Genomic DNA, 12,270 nt, shown 5'->3' with positions numbered 1-12,270 from the left:
AGGAATGGTGGAAACTTTGCAAACCAAAAGAAAAAGGAGGAATGGGATTCAGGGATATGCATAGCTTCAATCTTGCAATGCTGGCAAAGCAAGCGTGGCGCCTGTTAGCAGATCCCGACTCGCTTTGTGCAAGAGTCCAAGAGCTAAGTATTATCCAGATGGGTGTCTACTAAGAGCAAAGCCCAAAGCAGGAAGTCCATTCACTTGGCAGAGTGTTCTTGCGGGACTAGAATGTTTTATGAAGGGTTATATATGGAGAGTGGGCGATGGAACACAAATTAATATCAGGAGCGACAATTGGATCCCAGGCAATCAAAACCTGAGAATCCAAACTCCCAGAGGCCGTAACTTGGTTACCATGGTTAGTGAGCTGATAAATCCAATTGATGGTACCTGGGATGATGATCTGTTGAGGTCAGTCTTTTGCCCGGCGGATGTGCAAAACATTCTCCAAATCCCGTAGGCTCCAGGAAGAGAGGATGTAGTGGCTTGGCACTACAATCGCTCGGGTATGTTTTCGGTGAGGTCCGCGTACCACTGCCAGTGGTCTTCGCAGTTTGATGACGAGACAAACACAAGCAACAGAAATGTTTGGAAGGGCCTCTGGAAGCTAGCGGTACCAGGGAAAATAAAGATTTTTGGTTGGAGGGTACTTAAAGGATTTGTTCCCTGTAAAGGCATTTTATTCAATCGACATATCGCTGACGATGCTGACTGTCCAATGTGCCAATCAAGGATGGAAGACTTAAAACATATGGTGTTTCTGTGTGACCGAGCAAGAACAATCTGGGACCAGCTTGGTGTTTGGCGACATATTCAGGAGTTATCTAGTGGGGACAGATCGGGATAGCAGATGATAGAAGCAGTAATCAACAGTGGAAGGAAGGTACCATCCCTTAATAATGTTGGTCTGGCAGAGCTAATTCTAACAGGAAGCTGGTACATTTGGTGGGAACGGAGATGCTTTACTCATGGTGAGCCAATCCAGACTGCCTCTCGATCAGCTATGTCAATTGCAGCTTTGTCATGCAACTATATGAGAGCTCAAACCAAAACTATGAAAGTTAGAAGAGGATGGATGAAACCTCCAGAGAGTAAACTCAAGGTAAATGTTGATGCTAGTTTTGCTGCTGGAATGGGAAGCACGGGTGTGGTCATCAGAGATTCAGGAGGTGGTTTCATTGCTGCTTCAGTGAGTTTTTTGCCGTCAGTGCTGGATGCTACAATGGCAGAAGCTTATGCTTTGAAGGAAGGTTTGTGCTTGGTGAACCAAATTGGCTGTAGTAACTTCGTGCTGCAGTCAGACTGCCAAGAAGTAATTGATATTATGAATGAGGAAGGCTTCACGGCATCAGCAGCTGCACCAATTTTTGGGATATGCTATGATTTGTGGAAAGATCTCCCGAAGGCCACGATGGAGCACTGTGATAGGGAAGCGAATCAAGTTGCTCATGAGCTAGCTCGGCAAGCTTTACAGACTAAATCTTCTTGTACTTGGGTTGATTCACAGCCCATGTTTATTACTGCATTCTTGGCAAATGATGTAACTATTTTATCTGATGAATAAAGTTTGCCGGAATGGCTTTATCAAAAAAAGGCTGGTGTAGCGTTGGCTTCTTGCGAGCTCAAGCAGTCCCAACGCAACTATACACATTTTCCATACCTACTGGGGCTTATTTGGTTAGTTTTTGTGCTAGAAATAGTAATATTTTGACTGCTAATATAATTAAGGTGTAAAACAAAGTCAGTTTGCAAAACCAACTCAAGAACCCTGCGCTAGTAACTTTGAAAAATCTAATGAGGCCTTTGTTCGTGTGATTAGAGGATGGTTACTGTAACATCATTGTATTCAATCATTGATTAATTACCGTCATTAGATTCGTCGCGAAAAGTTACATCCATCCCTGAAAAGATTTTGCAAATAGACTTCATTTAGTATTCCATGCATATGAGATTCACTTTTCGGGAAAACGTGCGCGCTAGGATCGTAGCACGATCCAAACAAGACCTGGATCTATAGAAGTTAATCTATACAATGAAGATTTCTATATGCAATAAATACTAGTCGTTTTCTCCCTACTTAGACCAATTTCAGTGCATGGTTTTATTTTATAGTTACCTAGTATAAAAACTTAGTAACCGAGCCATATGAGTGTCACGAGGATAAAATTCCCCTCACATCTCATAAAGCATTCCATTTTCTCCTTATAAATATACTGTCACATCAGCAAAATTAAATATCCACGAAACTCTCATGAAACTTCACCAAGACGGGCCTTAGACCATTTTCAATGCAAGTGTCATATGAATTTCATTCTCATTAAATGATATGCCACAGGAAAAAGTGATGACATAACATGCAATTTTTTTAAAAAAGAGAAGAATAGCGTTTCATGGTGATGAAACTTGGTGTGCACGGTTACAAAAACCATGAAACTGGTATGAAACTCCATTGAGATAATTTGAGTTTCATCTACACACATTCATCAACTTCTGTTGGTCACACGGTATATTTGACCATTAATACCAATCAACAATTAAATGTGACCTTATCTATGATACGGTGTAATGAAACTGTGCATTGAGGGAGATAGTTTCATTCCAGTGTCAAGTTGACATGACACTCTTGGTAACTGTGCGATGACACTACGCATTAGGATTGGCCTTATCTCTTCCATCCTCCAAGCTCTCTCCAGGGGCGGGTCCAGCTTGAATCAAGGGTATTCAGTTAAATACCCATTATTTTAGATCAAAAAATTTATATACGTAGTATTCCTCAAGTGTATATGAAGAAAAAAACAAAAAATGAACAGTATAATAGAACAAACAGGCTTGAAACTACGAAGTAGCCAACAACTTCCACTCCCCACTGAAGGGCCCACCCCAGCGCCCAGACGCCACCTCCCCACAGCCCCAGCTCTATCTCCCGACCCCCATCCTATTCCCAGCAGGCATTCAGGCAACCCTAGGGGCGGCTGCAGGGCGCTGGCGTGGGCTGTGTGGCACGACGGCTGACGGTGAGGGCGGCGAGCCGGCGAGGGCAGGCCCTGGGGCAGGCGACCACAACCAGGTGGAGCCGCGGAGCCCGGAGCCCGGAGGGGTCCCACCGTCACGGGGACACGGGTGACGAGCAAGGCCGCAAAGGATGCTCGGCCTTGGCTCTGCTTGGCAGACAGTGGCCAAGCATAGACGGCCGGTGGCCCAGTGACTAGGGAGGTAGGGAGTGGCGCAGGCAAGGGGCAACCAGGCAAGCCGGCATTGGCAAGGCCAACCGAGCCCTTAACCTTAAAAGGTTAGTGAAATTCATCCGTATTTTGTAAAACCTATTATTGTAATTTATGAAATAGTGAAAATTTGGTCCGTATTTTACAAAAAAAATTATTGTATTTTGAACTATTTCAAGTCTTCATCTTTTGACATCTTATATTTTAAGACCACTTTAAAATTTCGTAGAGAGCCTTATACCGGCTTGGCCCAGCATCGCAGCTATCTCGCGGTCTGTGGGAGAGGCAGTGCGGACGGTGTTGGCACGTGGATGAGAAGGTGATGCAGAGGCGGCATGGTGTCCGTGTGGCGGATTGCAACGGGTGTGCAGATTAAGTCACGCGGACGAGGAGGCGCGGCCACACCGCGCCGCTCATGGGGGCGTGTCTGCCGGCTGCATTGAGCGCAGAGGAGGCATAGCGCCCTGCTGCGGTGGGCGTAGGGGCCGTGTCGAGTAGGCACGTTGTGGCTGCACGGGGCATGGTGCCGTCCCGTACAGGTTTCACGACAGTAACGACTCTCGAAGATACCGCTCACACTTCTCCTCGATGCATGCCACAAGGAAGAGCTGGTGAGATTCAGTCCCGTACAGGTTTCACGACAGTAACGACTCTCGAAGATACCGCTCACACTTCTCCTCGGTGCATGCCACAAGGAAGAGCTCGTGAGATTCAGCAGCTCAATATCACAACACAGTTCACCAGATGGAAAGAGAGAGGAGTTCACTATGTTTCTGGACGTCTCCGGATCTTCTTACAGAGGAGAAGACAGCCCACTGCAGACCGTTTCTGCTATAAATCTACCCACTAATTAGTGGTAGTAACTGCCCAAATAACTCAAATCAATATTGCCTATTTAATTTGGGATTATGGCATTGATTGCGTACTAATAGTGTCTAATGATTGTTGTCATAAGATTAACATGCATATGGCACCAACTTAAATCACAAGTCACGTGGTTCATCACGCGAAAACATATGCGTATATATGTGCACGTGTGTTGTGTAAACCAGCTTTATTCTTTCTTTTGTTGTATGTTCAACCACAGGGAAGAGCTCTCCTATTTAATTTGACTTGCACCAACTCAAACTTCCAGTATGGGATTTGTGGATACCACGCACTCTTGCTTTGGAATTTCTGGAATGGATGTCTTCATGGGCATATTTTGCAGCAACGTTTGTGTGGTGGCTCTTTATAGTCGCGTATATGCGCTGTAATTTTTACCTTGTTTTAAACGAATGACGTTTGGATGGGCTGAAACAGTGAATGCATTTGGCGGGTATAAATGTGTAAAAAAATTAAGTAGTTAGAACTTGTGGTTCCTTGTTTAATTAGTTATGGGCAAACATATGAAATTATGGACATATGATTCCCTTACTCTAGTTTTTGATATTTCTCTAGAGTAAATTGCACTCCAGGTCACTAAACTTATCCCACGGTTTTATCTAAACCCTTAAACTCTCAAATCATTCATCTGGGTATCTAAACCGTGTTAAGTGGTTCGTCTGAGGTCCCACACGCGTCATGCAAGCAACCAAAGTCGACATGACATGCCACGTGGTGTCTAGGTGGCAAATATTTGCTAAAAAACTGATATATTACTATATTCTCTCATTTGCTCCTCCCTCTCTCTCTATCCCTCTCTCCAATCTCTCTCTAACTCTCTTTACTCTCTCTCTGTCTCTCTTATCTTTCTGCCATGGACGCGCCCCGGTTCGCCGCCACCTCCAGCTCCCCCTCGCCCTCCTTGCCGCCTCCATCTCCGCTGGCTCTGCTCATGGCGTCATCACGCTCCTCATCACTGATGCCTCCTGCATTGAGGAGGACTAGCTGAGCAGCCTCCTGACAACCTCCTCCCTGCCCTCCCGCTCAAGCACGCCGCCCGCACCAGCGCGATGCACCGGTGGCTCCGCGCGCTCGCTGCCTCCCCAGTGCTTGTCCTCACCGTCTGGGACTTCGCCCGCGGCCAATTACCGACATTGTGCAAGGAGGGGTAGGCCGTGTCATGCCGGCGAGCTCTAGGATGCGCCAAACTAGCAACGCTCACCGAGGTGAGGTGGTGGCAGCAGCTGAGTGTGAGAGACTCAAGCAACACCAGACACCCACCCCAACGCGACGGGAACCATGGCCCACCAAGGATGCCCACGAGGTCTCGCGTTGCATAGTGGGGGCGGCGGCGGAAGCACGATGGCGAGGACGGCAGCGCACGAGGAGGGTGGCACAGTGTGCGGGCGTGCGGGCAGCCGTCGTTTTCCACTCTTTCGCATTTGGCCGCCGGCTCAAATCAATCCAATGATGTGGCGGCGTTGGTGCTGTTAGCGGCGGTCGGAGTGTAGGGGATCCGGGGGTGCCGGTGGAGCGAGTGGGAGGGGTTGGGGTGGGAGGAGAGGAACAGAGCCTACTTCCCGAGCCTCCGGTGCGGCGGGTAGGACGGCACCGCCATGTGCCCAGGTAACCTTCATTGCAGCAAGCATGGCATCTGCAACCTCGGCCATGAGTATTCCATGCCGTCACGCACCTCGCGGCTACGAGGGTTGGTGCCATGGAGACCCAGAGGAGGAGCGTAGGCAGAGGCGGTTGGGAGAAGGACCGAGGCTCGGAGGCGGCCTCACGGGCGAGGCTCTGTAGCCATCTCGGCGGTGGCCTCCCGAGCGATGCGCGGCGGTTGGCCCTACAAGCAATGGGCGCTGACAGGTACGGAGGCAGCCTCGCAGGCAATGTGTGGCAGCGAACCCACGGGCAACTGGCGCCGGACTAGGCAAGGTAGCCTACAGCTAGCACTAGGTAGGGGATGAACAAGAGAGAGGCGCTCGGGGAGAACCGATGGCGAGGATGGGGAGGAAAAGGATGGAGAGGACCTAGGTTCAAGAATGGCACAAATTTAGAGGCCTTTTTTTTGCAAATGTTGGCCTGCGGGGCTTGACGTGGCATGCCACATCGGCTTTGCTTATTTGAGTGATACGTTTGGGATCTCAGATGAACTACTTAACACAGTTTAGGGATCCAAATGTAAAATGTGAGAGTTCAGGGACCTAAGTGAAACAGTGAGACAAGTTTGGGGACCTGAAGTGCAATTTACTCTTCTTTATATATGTTGGGTCATAATGCTGTATTTTTACATATAATTCAATTTGATTTGGTCCATGTCAGAGACAGCAGGGCAATTGTTAAACCATTCATGCAGGTCACTTATGCCGGTGATTATTGTTAAACAAAGCTGTGTATGGGGCCGCCAGCATGGATCGGAGGGGAACTTAGGGCACATACAACAGACAGACGGCCCATCGACATGCACGTTTTTTTTTTTTTGCAAACCCCCCTTGCGGCCGCCATTTACTGAGGAGAGAGCGGCGCCGTCGTCTAGTTCGTCTCCAGCTTCGGCGCGTTATCCAAGATGAAGCGATGAGCAGCGCGAGTGCTGTACGAACCGCTGCGGCTCGTCGACAATGGCGAGGATCCGGTGCGCGGGGGAATTATTTGCTAGGCCGACCGCCTCCTCCCTGCCGGCATCCATCCCCGCGGGCACCACCGACCACAGGAAGCACCGCTCCGGGACCACCACGCCAGAGATCGTGCGCCAGCTCCTCCAGTGCACGGCATCCCACCGCACTGCCGCGTCCGCGCCACCGTAGCTGGTGAAGTGGTGAGCTCCCACATCCCCAGCTCGACATTGGTGGTGCATGCCAGCCAGAGCCTGCCACGCCACGTGCCGAGGTCTATGTTGCCCCCGCCGGAGACGCATGGCGGTGGCGACAGCGTGCCGCAGAGCTCGCTTGACTCACAGGCACAACGCGCCGCCAGCCCGACGCACGGCCGCCCCCCTTGCTGCTGGCCACCTTCCCCGAACCAGCTCAGGTATGCATCCATGCATGTTGTTAGATGAAATGTCTATGCTATATATGCTAGAGAACAACTTGAATTACTATATCATGAGCTCATATTTGTTATACTAGGTTTAAGTATTGAATCACTGCTATGCTGTAGTTTTCATATCTCCTTGTTTCTAAAGATTGTTGTAGTTTTGGCCTTTTTTTACTTCACATATGTTTGTACTTGTTTTTTTACGGAACTATGCATTTTTTGGAGACAATGACTATGTAGCTACCAAAACTCTACAGATTGTTGCATATGTGCTAGTAAGCTCGGCTTCCTGTTCGGCATCTCTAAGTCTTTACTAATTACTTTCATGTTTTTTGTTCATGCAAACTGCGGGTATTTTTAGTTTGAAAACTTCATGTCAGCACTTACAATATCGATATGTTGATTTTGATCACTCATTGTTTTTGTTGTAAAGCTGAAGCCAACCTATACAAGAACCGAGTGTGTTAACTTGATGCTAGAGCACTAGCAGATCATGCTTGGGGTGAGGCCCATACAAGAACCGAGTGTTTTAACTTGATTTTTTTTTGTAATATATATGTATTACATGCTTATAGTAAGAGTCATACGAATTATTTAAATGTATTGCGTATTCTCTCATGTATGCAACAAAATAGTTACAAAGATCAAGTATGTACTAGATCACCATGATTAGTGTGTAAAGGAGGAACTAAACACATTGCATACAGCCAAACAAATAGCAGTTGTCTACCCATTATACAACCTGTCTGTTTAAGCGGTCTGTTTGTCACAAACAGACAGCAACGTCCTTTGGATAGAAATAAAAGTTGAGCAGGCAGGCTAAGGACTAGATTTGGTCTGAGGTGAGTTCGATCCACTGATTGTAAATCCTGATTTGAATTGGGAAGGGGAAGCACACTTTATCTCTGCACGGTGTTATGAGGCAAGCTGCTGCAAATATTCCAGAACAGAATGTTGCTGTTTCCCTGCTAGGGACTGAGCTTGTTGGATCACACCAAGCCCCTTGCAGAAGAGATCAATTCCCTTTTGCTGAATTGCTGATGGAGTCTCAAAACCTGCAAACAAAGTAAAAAGATGTTATAAAGCAGATCAAAACTATAACCATTGTGATGGACTATGGATAAAAGCCCCCACCCCTCCCACTATAACACCTGGGTTTTATGGTCGGGTTGGCTAGGTGGGGTGCGCTAACATGGTACCAGAGCCGAGGTCCCGGGTTCGAACCCACCCGGCCACGCATTTCCGCTGCGCGATTTCCCCTGCGCCTCTCGTGTGTTGAGACCTGCTGCGGGCTACGCCGGGCTCGCACGCCGTAGGGGGAATGATGGACTATGGATAAAAGCCCCCACCCCTCCAACTATAACACCTGGGTTTTATGGTCGGGTTGGCTAGGTGGGGCGCGCTAACACATTGAATAGGAAGGTGATGTGTTTCAACTTTGAACCTTATCAACTTACCCATGCCACTGTCTAGAAGTTTCCAACCAACATGAAGAAGATATGTGGATAGTTTCAACAGTGTTACCAAGGAAGATTTTTTTTACGGCCACATGGTGACCAGCAAAAGCATGTAAGCACTGCAGATCTTGAAATTGATCTGCAATTAACTATGGAAAATTTTTACGACAACGTGGCATGCTCCACCCCGGAGCTTTGATATATAGAAAATTGTGGTATATTTATCATAAGAAGTAGGAGGCCCAGCCTAGGTTTGTGAGGTTAAAGATGTTCTACCCAACCTAATCTGAAACTTTTCTATGATCAAGGCTCCGAAACAGTTTATTAAAAAAAATGCCTAAATTCATATTTCATATTAAGATTAACACTAACTTGCATGTTTATTAGATGAAATATTTGATATTTGTGAAAACTTGATGTGAGAACTACTTGTGATTTTTGTATTTTGTATTTTGGATTAGCAGTAGAAATAGAAAGTGGAAAAGAAATTATATGTGTCCTTTTCTTTGTTTTCTACTTCTGATTATATATATGAGGTACATATTGGCAAATGACGTCATTAGATATATGACATGACAAATGAATAGATGACTTATAATATTGCTTACTCCGAAACTAAAAGCGGAAAACACATTCCTGTTGATGTGATGTAGTGTAATAAAAAAATACGATGGACGAGCAAGGTGTCTTGTTCCATCTTGCTCCTTATGGTTAGTTGATGAATTGATTGGTATTTCGTAATACAAAGTGACATGGATCACTTGCTATCGTTGACGGTTCCTAACATAAAAGCCATGGATGCCTATGTCCCTGCAAGTTATAAAGTAATTACAGGCTCCATGACCAGCAGGGATAATGGTCATGAGCCGGTAGGGGATCAATAATTTTGTTGAAGCAAAAAAGGCGTATTCATCCCTTAACTATCATTCAAGAGTTTAGTTTATCTCTTAACTTTTAATTAGGCCAATTTAATCCTCTATCTTCAATTTTCGGATCAATCTCACCCCTCCTCCTAATTGGTCGTCCATGTTGGCGTGCCACATCACCCTAGGCATATTTTCCGCTGACTCATCTCTACCAAATGTCATATGTGTCTCCTCCATCTATTACAAGATTATTACTCAAACTCCATAACCTTTTTTTTTCTCATCTTGCACTCACCTAACATTGAGTAAATTTGAGAGCAAACCATGTTTCAAGAGAAGATAAAAGGTTTAGTGGTGGTGGCCTCAACAATACATGGAGGAAAAAGGGATCTAAACAAGAGGTATATAGGAATTTTGGTATCGATAACTTCGCAGAAAACACTGCTAGGGCCTAGGGTGATGTGGCATGCCAACATGGACGGCCATCTAGGACAAGAGACAAGATTGATCCGAACATAGAAGTTTGAGGACTAAATTGGTCCAATTCAAAGTTGGGGGAAGAATCTAAAAGTTATGGGATGAAAACGGTTATTTTGCTTTGTGTAAGATTGCTAATTTAAAATTTGGAAACTTCTCGAGGAATAGGACAATGAGCATGTTTGGTTGATGACGGGGACACGCCACAGATCGCTGTAACTAACATTCGCCTGTGTTTGGTTTCTGATTAAGGCCTTATTTAGATCTCAAATTTTTTTTAAAAAAAAACATCATATCGAATATTTGGACACATACATAGAGGATTAAATAAAATCTATTTACAAGACTTTTTGCATAGATGAGTTGTAAATCGCGAGACAAATCTAATGGGCCTACTTAATCCATGATTTACAACAGTGATACTATAGTAACCATCCGCTAATTATGAATTAATCATGGATTAATTAGGCCCATTAGATCCGTCTCGCGATTTACAACCCATCCATGCAAAAAATTTTATAAATAGACTTTATTTAGTGCTCCGAAATAGTAAAATTCTCTTCCAAAAATTTACGCCGAAAAAATCTAAACACACACTAAGATGCGGCATGCCAAACGAGTCTAGCATCTCTTGCTCCGTTTCTCGCCAAAAATTCGGCGCATGATTTGTCCGCCTCAGCTCAGACACGCTGAACATTCAGCGTGTTTGATTCATCCATACTCCTCCTCCATCTACATCCATCCCCTAAAGCACGGATTAAATTTCTCTATGGTTGCCCAACAAACACCCCACTGAGGAGCCAAACTAATGTGTACCTAGAAAAATGGAAAAAGTATACATAACCCCTTCAGGTTTGATGTCTGGACACTTAACCCCCTGAACTCAAAAACCGGGTATTTTACCCCCCAAACTTTGCAAAACCGGACAAATCACCCCCTGGGGTGGTTTTGTGGGCGGTTTTGCCACCGTGGCGCACATGTCGACGCCACATCATAGAACACGTAGCATGGTCCCACCTGTCATGTCTCTCCCACTCTCTGCTCTCTCCCAGGCGGCAGATCCCCCGCGCGCACCCGGCGGCGGCGCTCCCGCTCCCCCGAGCGCATCCGGCAGCGGCGCTCCCGCGGAGGCGTGCGGCTCTACGCTAGCTCCACTTGGAGGCGTAGCGGAGGAGGAAGCGGGCCTGGGCGAGGCGGTGGTGAGCGAGGGTGAGAGGCGCACGGCGCGATCGAGTGCGGCGGCGTAGTCGAAGCACGGGAGGGGAGGGAGGACCAGGCGGGTGGCGATGCGGGAGACGAGGTCGGCGAGGGTGGGCGCGGAGCAGAAGGCGGCCTCGACCAGGGAGAGTGGGACGCGGTGGGAGTGCTCGACGAGCAGGGAGCAGGCGGCGGCGAGGGTGGGGAGGAAGGCGGAGCCAGGGGTGGCGAGCTCGTCGTCGGTGGCGTACTTGGCCATGTGGAGCGCCTCCTCGGCGTGGGTGGTCGAGAGGCCGGCTGAGTCGTTGAAGGTGGCCTGGTGGATGAACTCCGCGGCGCCGCCATCGTGGACTAGCTCCACGGCGACCTCCTCCGCGCCGCCGGCCACGTGAGAGCTCCACGGCGGCGGGGAGCCGAGGACCCTCGTGCGCGAGCCATCGTGGCCTCCTCCTCCGCGCCGCCGGCAATGGCGGCAACGACCTCCACCACGCCGCCATGCCCTCCTCCTCTGCGCTGCTAGCCCGTGCGGCCCCCTCCACCGCCATGCCAGTCACACGGGAGCAGGGCTAGCCGCTCCGCCCCGGCCGGGCAGTGCAGGAGCCACTCCGCCACCGCTGCGGCTGGGCAAGCGCGCGTAGGAGCCGCTCTGCAGCCGCCGCCGCCGCCGGGCGCGCGCGGGCGAGCGCTCGCGGGAGCCGCTCCGCCGCCGCCGTGGCCGGGCGCAGGGGAGCAGGGCGAGCCGCTCTGCCGCCACCGCGGCCGGGCGAGCGCACGCGGGCAGTGGGCGCGCAGGTGGCGCCGGGGAGCGGGCGCCCAGGCAAGCGGCGCCGACGGCGAGCGAGTGGGCGGGCGGCGGTGGGCAAGACCGCAGGAGTTGGGGCAGGGTGTGAGAGAGGAGAGAGAGTGGAGAGTGTAAACGCACACGTGGCACTGACAAGTGGGCCCTAGAAGCGCCACGTCAGCAAAACCGCCCACAAAACCACCCCAGGGGGTGATTTGTCCGATTTTGCAAAGTTTGGGGGGTAAAATACCCGATTTTTGAGTTCAGGGGGTTAAGTGTCCAGACATCAAACCTGAGGGGGTTATGTATACTTTTTCCCTAGAAAAATGTACTCACAAATTTCCCTCCATCAAAATCGAGGGCTCACA

General features: G+C 48.6%; 1 long non-coding RNA gene across 1 annotated transcript; it reads left to right on the top strand.

The window, feature by feature from the left end:
* Positions 1-2,865: 2,865 nt before the first annotated feature.
* On the top strand, positions 2,866-4,437 carry LOC120687669. The gene is made up of 2 exons (XR_005680802.1): positions 2,866-3,292; positions 3,454-4,437. It is a non-coding gene; the product is annotated as an uncharacterized LOC120687669 (long non-coding RNA).
* The last annotated feature ends 7,833 nt before the right edge of the window (positions 4,438-12,270 follow it).

This window comes from Panicum virgatum, chromosome 9N (assembly GCF_016808335.1).
Source record: "Panicum virgatum strain AP13 chromosome 9N, P.virgatum_v5, whole genome shotgun sequence".
Classification (NCBI taxonomy): Eukaryota; Viridiplantae; Streptophyta; class Magnoliopsida; order Poales; family Poaceae; genus Panicum; species Panicum virgatum.
This window is presented reverse-complemented; position numbering and strand designations above follow the sequence as displayed.